The following is a 9,729-nucleotide window of genomic DNA, read 5'->3' on the forward strand; positions in this document are numbered from 1 at the left end:
TATGAGACTTTTCGCCGTATGGGGTTGGTTGATAAGAACCTCAGCCAGTCAAACACTATCTTCCATGGTGTGGTACCTGGTAAGTCGGCTTATCCAGTCGGCAAGATCGAATTGGAAGTGGCTTTTGGGGATGAGAACAACTACAGGGTGGAGAAATTAACCTTTGAGGTGGTCAAGATAAGAACTCCATATCATGCTATATTTGGGCGGCCGGCTTACGCCAAGTTCATGGCACGACCGTGTTATGTGTACTTACAGCTCAAGATGCCGGGTCACAATGGGACTATTACGGTTCACGGCAGCCGGAAAGTGGCTCTGGAGTGTGAGGAAGGTGATGCGGCTTATGCAGAATCTGTGTGTGCTACAGAGGAGTTGAAGTTTTACAAAGACAATGTTGACCCAACAGATATGACCTCTCTGAAAAAGCCAACCACAGAACAAGAGCCGGCAATGAAATTTAAATCAGCTGACGAGACTAAACTTGTTGATTTTGTTCCAGGTGACTCATCTCAGCAGTTTAGCATCAGTGCAAATCTGGATCCAAAATAGGAAAGCGCGCTCATCGAGTTCATCCGTGAGAATAGGGACATCTTCGCGTGGAAACCTTCTGACATGCCAGGTGTACCTAGAGAACTCGCTGAGCATACTCTCAATGTTGATCCGAAATTTAAGCCGGTCATACAGTTCCTTCGGCGGTTTAATGAGGAAAGGCGGAAAGCTATTGGCGAAGTAGTAGCCCGGCTCTTGGCGGCCGGGTTTATCGTTGAAGTTTTTCACCCAGAGTGGTTGGCTAACCCGGTGCTCGTACTCAAGAAGAACGGCACCTGGCGGATGTGTGTGGACTACACGGACTTGAACAAAGCGTGTCCGGCTGATCCTTTTGCCCTCCCCCGTATTGATCAAATCATTGATGCTACGGCAGGTTGTGCACGTTTAAGTTTCTTGGATGCTTATTCCGGTTATCATCAGATTAAGATGGCAGTTAAGGACCAGGAGAAGACGGCGTTCATCACTCCCTTTGGAGCCTTCTGCTATGTGTCTATGCCCTTTGGACTCAAGTGTGCACAGGCGACTTACCAGCGTTGTGTACAGAACTGTCTTCATAAACAGATCGGGCGCAATGTTCACGCTTACGTGGACGATATTGTGGTTAAATCCATCAAAGAGGAAACCCTGATAGATGATTTAAGGGAAACCTTTGATAATCTCCGGGTCTATAAGATGATGCTTAACCCGGCCAAGTGTGTCTTTGGTGTTCCTGCAGGCAAACTCTTGGGCTTCTTGGTTTCTGACAGAGGCATTGAGGCTAACCCGGAGAAGATCAAGGCCATCACCTCCCTGGCTAAGCCGGCGTGTATAAATGACGTTCAGCGCTTGGCGGGTCGCATCGCTGCATTAAGCCGGTTTATAAGCCGTTTGGGTGAGAAGGCCATGCCCTTATATCAGTTGATGAAGAAAACTGATAACTTTGTCTGGAATGATGCAGCTAATACCGCCTTTGAGGATTTGAAGAAGCAGCTGGCAGAGCCCCCAGTCCTTGCTGCTCCGGTTGATAAGGAGCCCTTACTACTGTATGTGGCGGCAAACGCATGAGTCGTCAGTGTGGCTATTGTGGTGGAGCGCAAGGAGGAGGGTAAGGAGCATCCGGTTCAGCGGCCGGTTTATTATGTCAGCGAAGTGCTCATTGAGTCCAAGCAGCGGTACCCGCATTGGCAGAAGCTGGTATATGGTGTGTTCATGGCAAGCCGGAAACTTAAGCATTATTTTCAGGGTCATCCCATCACTGTGGTCAGCTCTGCTCCCCTTGGCAATATCATTCAAAACAGAGAGGCCACAGGGAGAATTGCTAAGTGGGCTATAGAACTTGGACCTCATGGTCTCAGATATGTGTTGGGTAACGTAGTAATTTCAAAAAAAAAAAAAATCCTACGCACACGCAAGATCATGGTGATGCATAGCAACGAGAGGGGAGAGTGTTGTCCACGTACCCTCGTAGACCGACAGCGGAAGCGTTATCACAACGCGGTTGATGTAGTCGTACGTCTTCACGATCCGACCGATCAAGTACCGAACGCACGGCACCTCCGAAGTTCTACACACGTTCAGCTCGATGACGTCCCTCGAACTCCGATCCAGCCGAGTGTTGAGGGAGAGTTTCGTCAGCACGACGGCGTGGTGACGATGATGATGTTCCACCGACGCAGGGCTTCGCCTAAGCTCCGCGACGGTATTATCGAGGTGTAATCTGGTGGAGGGGGGCACCGCACACGGCTAAAATATCGTATATCAAGTGTGTCCCTGGGGTGCCCTCTGCCCCCGTATATAAAGGAGCAAGGGAGGAGGAGGCCGGCCCTAGGAGGGGCGCACCAAGTGTGGAGTCCTACTAGGACTCCCTAGTCCTAGTAGGATTCCACCTCCCATAAGGAATAGGAAAAGAGGAAGGAAAAAAGAGAAGGAAGGAAGGGGGCGCCCCCCTTTCCCTAGTCCAATTCGGACCAGACTAAGGGGAGGGGTGCGGCCACCCTTGAGGCCCTTTTTCTTCTTTCCCGTATGGCCCAATAAGGCCCAATACGTATTCCCGTAACTCTCCGGTACTCCGAAAAATACCCGAATCACTCGGAACCTTTCCGAAGTCCGAATATAGTCGTCCAATATATCGATCTTTACGTCTCGACCATTTCGAGACTCCTCGTCATGTCCCCGATCTCATCCGGGACTCCGAACTCCTTCGGTACATCAACATACATAAACTCATAATAAAACTGTCATCGTAACTTTAAGCGTGCGGACCCTTTGGGTTCGAGAACTATGTAGACATGACCGAGACACCTCTCCGGTCAATAACCAATAGCGGGACCTGGATGCCCATATTGGCTCCCACATATTCTACGAAGATCTTTATTGGTCAGACCGCATAACAACATACGTTGTTCCCTTTGTCATCGGTATGTTACTTGCCCGAGATTCGATCGTCGGTATCTCGATACCTAGTTCAATCTCGTTACCGGCAAGTCTCTTTACTCGTTCCGTAATACATCATCCCGCAACTAACTCATTAGTCACAATGCTTGCAAGGCTTATAGTGATGTGCATTACCGAGTGGGCCCAGAGATACCTCTCCGACAATCGGAGTGACAAATCCTAATCTCGAAATACGCCAACCCAACAAGTACCTTTGGAGACACCTGTAGAGCACCTTTATAATCACCCAGTTACGTTGTGACGTTTGGTAGCACACAAAGTGTTCCTCCGGTAAACGGGAGTTGCATAATCTCATAGTCATAGGAACATGTATAAGTCATGAAGAAAGCAATAGCAACATACTAAACGATCGGATGCTAAGCTAACGGAATGGGTCATGTCAATCATGTCATTCTCCTAATGAGGTGATCCCGTTAATCAAATGACAACTCATGTCTATGGCTAGGAAACATAACCATCTTTGATTAACGAGCTAGTCAAGTAGAGGCATACTAGTGACACTCTGTTTGTCTATGTATTCACGCATGTATTATGTTTCCGGTTAATACAATTCTAGCATGAATAATAAACATTTATCATGATATAAGGAAATATATAATACTTTATTATTGCCTCTAGGGCATATTTCCTTCAGTCTCCCACTTGCACTAGAGTCAATAATCTAGTTCACATCACCATGTGATTTAACATCAATAATTCACATCACCATGTGATTAACACCCATAGTTCACATCTCTATGTGACCAACACTCAAAGGGTTTACTAGAGTCAGTAATCTAGTTCACATCGCTATGTGATTAACACCCAAAGAGTACTAAGGTGTGATCATGTTTTGATTGTGAGATAATTTTAGTCAACGGGTCTGTCACATCCAGATCCGTAAGTATTTTGCAAATTTCTATGTCTATAATGCTCTGCACGGAGCTACTCTAGCTAATTGCTCCCACTTTCAATATGTATCTAGACCGAGACTCAGAGTCATCTAGATTTAGTGTCAAAACTTGCATCGACGTAACCCTTTACGATGAACCTTTTGTCACTTCCATAATCGAGAAACATATCCTTATTCCACTAAGGATAATTTTGACCGCTGTCTAGTGATCTACTCCTAGATCACTATTGTACTCCCTTGCCAAAATCAGTGTAGGGTATACAATAGATCTGGTACACAGCATGGCATACTTTATAGAACCTATGGCCAAGGCATAGGGAATGACTTTCATTCTCTTTCTATCTTCTGCCGTGGTCGGGCTTTGAGTCTTACTCAATTTCACACCTTGTAACACAGGCAAGAACTCTTTCTTTGACTGTTCTATTTTGAACTACTTCAAAATCTTGTTAAGGTATGTACTCATTGAAAAAACTTATCAAGCGTTTTGATCTATCTCTATAGATCTTGATGCTCAATATGTAAGCAGCTTCACCGAGGTCTATCTTTGAAAAACTTCTTTCAAACACTCCTTTATGCTTTGCAGAATAATTCTACATTATTTCTGATCAACAATATGTCCTTCACATATACTTATCAGAAATGCTGTAGTGCTCCCACTCACTTTCTTGTAAATACAGGCTTCACCGCAAGTCTGTATAACACTATATTCTTTGATAAACTTATCAAAGTATATATTCCAACTCCGAGATGCTTGCACCAGTCCATAGATGTATCGGTGGAGCTTGCATATTTTGTTAGCACCTTTAGGATTGACAAAACCTCCTGGTTGCATCATATACAACTCTTCTTTAATAAATCCATTAAGGAATGCAGTTTTGTTTATCCCTTTGCCATATTTCATAAAATGCGGCAATTGCTAACATGATTCGGACAGACTTAAGCATAGATACGAGTGAGAAACTCTCATCGTAGTCAACATCTTGAACTTGTCGAAAACCTTTTGCGACAATTCTAGCTTTGTAGATAGTTACACTACTATCAGCGTCCGTCTTCCTCTTGAAGATCCATTTAATCTCAATGGCTCGCCGATCATTGGACAAGTCAATCAAAGTCCATACTTTGTTCTCATATATGGATCTTATCTCAGATTTCATGGCCTCAAGCCATTTTGCGGAATCTGGGCTCACCATCGCTTCTTCATAGTTCGTAGGTTCGCCATGGTCTAGTAACATGACCTCCAGAAGAGGATTACTGTACCACTCTGGTGTGGATCTTACTCTGCTTTACCTACGAGGTTTGGTAGTAACTTGATCTGAAGTTACATGATCATCATCATTAACTTTCTCACTAATTGGTGTAGGAGTCACAGGAACAGATTTCTGTGATGAACTACTTTCCAATAAGGGAGCAGGTACAGTTACCTCATCAAGTTCTACTTTCCTCCCACTCACATCTTTCGAGAGAAACTCCTTCTCTAGAAAGGATCCATACTAAGCAACGAATGTCTTGCCTTCGGATCTGTGATAGAAGGTGTACCCAACTGTCTCCTTTGGGTATCCTATGAAGATACATTTCTCCGATTTGGGTTTGAGCTTATCAGGATGAAACTTTTTCACATAAGCATCACAACCCCAAACTTTAAGAAACGACAACTTTGGTTTCTTGCCAAACCACAGTTCATAAGGCGTCGTCTCAGTGGATTTTGATGGTGCCCTATTTAACGTGAATGTAGCTGTCTCTAATGCATAACCCCAAAACGATAGTGGTAAATTGGTAAGAGACATCATAGATTGCACTATATCCAATAAAGTACGGTTATGACGTTCGGACACACCATTATGCTGTGGTGTTCCAAGTGGCGTGAGTAGTGAAACTATTTCACTTTGTTTTGACTGAAGGCCAAACTCGTAACTCAAATATTTTACCTCTGCGATCATATCGTAGAAACTTTTATTTTCTTGTTACGATGATTCTCCACTTCACTCTGAAATTCTTTGAACTTTTCAAATGTTTCAGACTTGTGTTTCATCAAGTAGATATACCCATATCTGCTCAAATCATCTGTGAAGGTCAGAAAATAATGATACCTGCTACGAGCCTCAATATTCATCGGACCACATACATCCGTATGTATGATTTCCAACAAATCTGTTGCTCTCTCCATAGTTCCGGAGAACGGCGTTTTAGTCATCTTGCCCATGAGGCACGGTTCGCAAGCATCAAGTGATTCATAATCAAGTGATTCCAAAATCCCATCAGTATGGAGTTTCTTCATGCGCTTTACACCAATATGACCTAAACGGCAGTGCCACAAATAGTTTGCACTATCATTATTAACTTTGCATCTTTTGGCTTTAATATTATGATTATATGTATCACTACGATCGAGATCCAACAAACCATTTTCGTTGGTGTGTATGACCATAGAAGGTTTTTATTCATGTAAACAGAACAACAATTGTTCTCTAACTTAAATGAATAACCGTATTGCAATAAACATGATCAAATCATATTCATGCTCAACGCAAACACCAAATAACACTTATTTAGTTTCAACACTAATCCCGAAAGTATAGGGAGTGTGCGATGATGATCATATCAAACTTGGAACTACTTCCAACACACATCGTCACCTCGCCTTTTACTAGTCTCTGTTTATTCTGCAACTCCGTTTTCGAGTTACTACTCTTTAGCAACTGAACCAGTATCAAATACTGAGGGGTTGCTATAAACACTAGTAAGTACACATCAATAACTTGTATATCCAATATACCTTTGTTCACTTTGCCATCCTTCTTATCCACCAAATACTTGGGGCAGTTCCGCCTCCAGTGACCAGTTCCTTTGTAGTAGAAGCACTTAGTCTCAGGCTTAGGACCAGACTTAGGCTTCTTCACTTGAGCAGCAACTTGCTTGCCGTTCTTCTTGAAGTTCCCCTTCTATCCCTTTGCCCTTTTCTTGAAACTAGTGGTCTTGTTAACCATCAACACTTGATGTTTTTCTTGATTTCTACCTTCGTCGATTTCTGCATCACGAAGAGCTCGGGAATTACTTTCGTCATCCCTTGCATACTATAGTTCATCACGAAGTTCTACTAACTTGGTGATGGTGACTAGAGAATTCTGTCAATCACTATTTTATCTGGAAGATTAACTCCCACTTGATTCAAGCGATTGTAGTACCCAGACAATCTGAGCACATGCTCACTAGTTGAGCGATTCTCCTCCATCTTTTAGCTATAGAACTTGTTGGAGACTTCACATCTCTCAACTCGGGTATTTTTGAAATATTAACTTCAACTCCTGGAACATCTTATATGTTCCATGACGTTCAAAACGTCTTTGAAGTCCCGATTCTAAGCTGTTAAGCATGGTGCACTAAACTATCAAGTAGTCATCATATTGAGCTAGCCAAACGTTCATAACGTCTGCATCTGCTCCTGCAATAGGTCTGTCACCTAGCGGTGCATCAAGGACATAATTTTTCTGTGCAGCAATGAGGATAATCCTCACGGATCCAATCCGCATCATTGCTACTAACATCTTTCAACATAATTTTTCTCTAGGAACATATCAAAAATAAACAGGGAAGCAACAACGCGAGCTATTGATCTACAACATAATTTGCAAAATACTATCAGGACTAAGTTCATGATAAATTTAAGTTCAATTAATCATATTACTTAAGAACTCCCACTTAGATAGACATCCCTCTAATTATCTAAGTGATTACGTGATCCAAAGCAACTAAACCATATCCGATTAACACGTGAGATGGAATAGTTTCAATGGTGAACATCACTATGTTGATCATATCTACTATATGATTCACGCTCGACCTTTCGGTCTCTGTGTTCCGAGGCCATATCTGTACATATGCTAGGCTCGTCAAGTTTAACCTGAGTATTCTGCGTGTGCAACTGTTTTGCACCCGTTGTATTTGAACGTAGAGCCTATCACACCCGATTAACACGTGGTGTCTCAGCACGAAGAACTTTCGCAACGGTGCATACTCAGGGAGAACACTTTTGTCTTGAAATTTTAGTGAGAGATCATCTTATAATGCTACCGTCAAACAAAGCAAGATAAGATGCATAAAGGATTAACATCACATGCAATCAATATAAGTGATATGATATGGCCATCATCATCTTGTGCTTGTGATCTCCATCTCCGAAGCACCGTGCTCGTGATCTCCATCTCCGAAGCACCGTCATGATCACCATCGCCACCGGCTCGACACCTTGATCTCCATCGTAGTATCGTTGTCGTCTCGCCAACTTTATTGCTTTTACGACTATCGCTACCGCTTAGTGATAAAGTAAAACTATTACATGGCGATTGCATCTCATACAATAAAGCGACAACCATATGGCTCCTGCCAGTTGCCGATAACTCGGTTACAAAACATGATCATCTCATACAACACATTATATCACATCATGTCTTGACCATATCACATCACAACATGCCCTGCAAAAACAAGTTAGACGTCCTCTACTTTGTTGTTGCATGTTTTACGTGGCTGCTACGGGCTTAGCAAGAACCGTTCTTACCTACGCATCAAAACCACAACGATAGTTTGTCAAGTTGGTGCTGTTTTAACCTTCGCAAGGACCGGGCGTAGCCATACACGGTTCAACTAAAGTGAGAGAGACAGACACCCGCCAGTCACCTTTAAGCAATGAGTGCTCCGAACGGTGAAACCAGTCTCGCGTAAGCGTATGCGTAATGTCGGTCCGGGCCGCTTCATCTCACAATACCGCTGAACCAAAGTATGACATGCTGGTAAGCAGTATGACTTATATCGCCCACAACTCACTTGTGTTCTACTCGTGCATAGCATCAACGCATAAAACCAGGCTCGGATGCCACTGTTGGGTAACGTAGTAATTTCAAAAAAAAAAAATCCTACGCACACGCAAAATCATGGTGATGCATCGCAACGAGAGGGGAGAGTGTTGTCCACGTACCCTCGTAGACCGACAGCGGAAGCGTTATCACAACGCGGTTGATGTAGTCGTACGTCTTCACGATCCGACCGATCAAGTACCGAACGCACGGCACCTCCGAAGTTCTACACACGTTCAGCTCGATGACGTCCCTCGAACTCCGATCCAGCCGAGTGTTGAGGGAGAGTTTCGTCAGCACGACGGCGTGGTGACGATGATGATGTTCCACCGACGCAGGGCTTCGCCTAAGCTCCGCGACGGTATTATCGAGGTGTAATCTGGTGGAGGGGGGCACCGCACACGGCTAAAATATCGTATATCAAGTGTGTCCCTGGGGTGCCCTCTGCCCCCGTATATAAAGGAGCAAGGGAGGAGGAGGCCGGCCCTAGGAGGGGCGCACCAAGTGTGGAGTCCTACTAGGACTCCCTAGTCCTAGTAGGATTCCACCTCCCATAAGGAATAGGAAAAGAGGAAGGGAAAAAGAGAAGGAAGGAAGGGGGCGCCCCCCTTTCCCTAGTCCAATTCGGACCAGACTAAGGGGAGGGGTGCGGCCACCCTTGAGGCCCTTTTTTTTCTTTCCCGTATGGCCCAATAAGGCCCAATACGTATTCCCGTAACTCTCCGGTACTCCGAAAAATACCCGAATCACTCGGAACCTTTCCGAAGTCCAAATATAGTCGTCCAATATATCGATCTTTACGTCTCGACCATTTCGAGACTCCTCGTCATGTCCCCGATCTCATCCGGGACTCCGAACTCCTTCGGTACATCAACATACATAAACTCATAATAAAACTGTCATCCTAACTTTAAGCGTGCGGACCCTTTGGGTTCGAGAACTATGTAGACATGACCGAGACACCTCTCCGGTCAATAACCAATAGCGGGACCTGGATGCCCATAT

This window comes from Aegilops tauschii, chromosome 5, assembly GCF_002575655.3.
Source record: "Aegilops tauschii subsp. strangulata cultivar AL8/78 chromosome 5, Aet v6.0, whole genome shotgun sequence".
Classification (NCBI taxonomy): Eukaryota; Viridiplantae; Streptophyta; class Magnoliopsida; order Poales; family Poaceae; genus Aegilops; species Aegilops tauschii.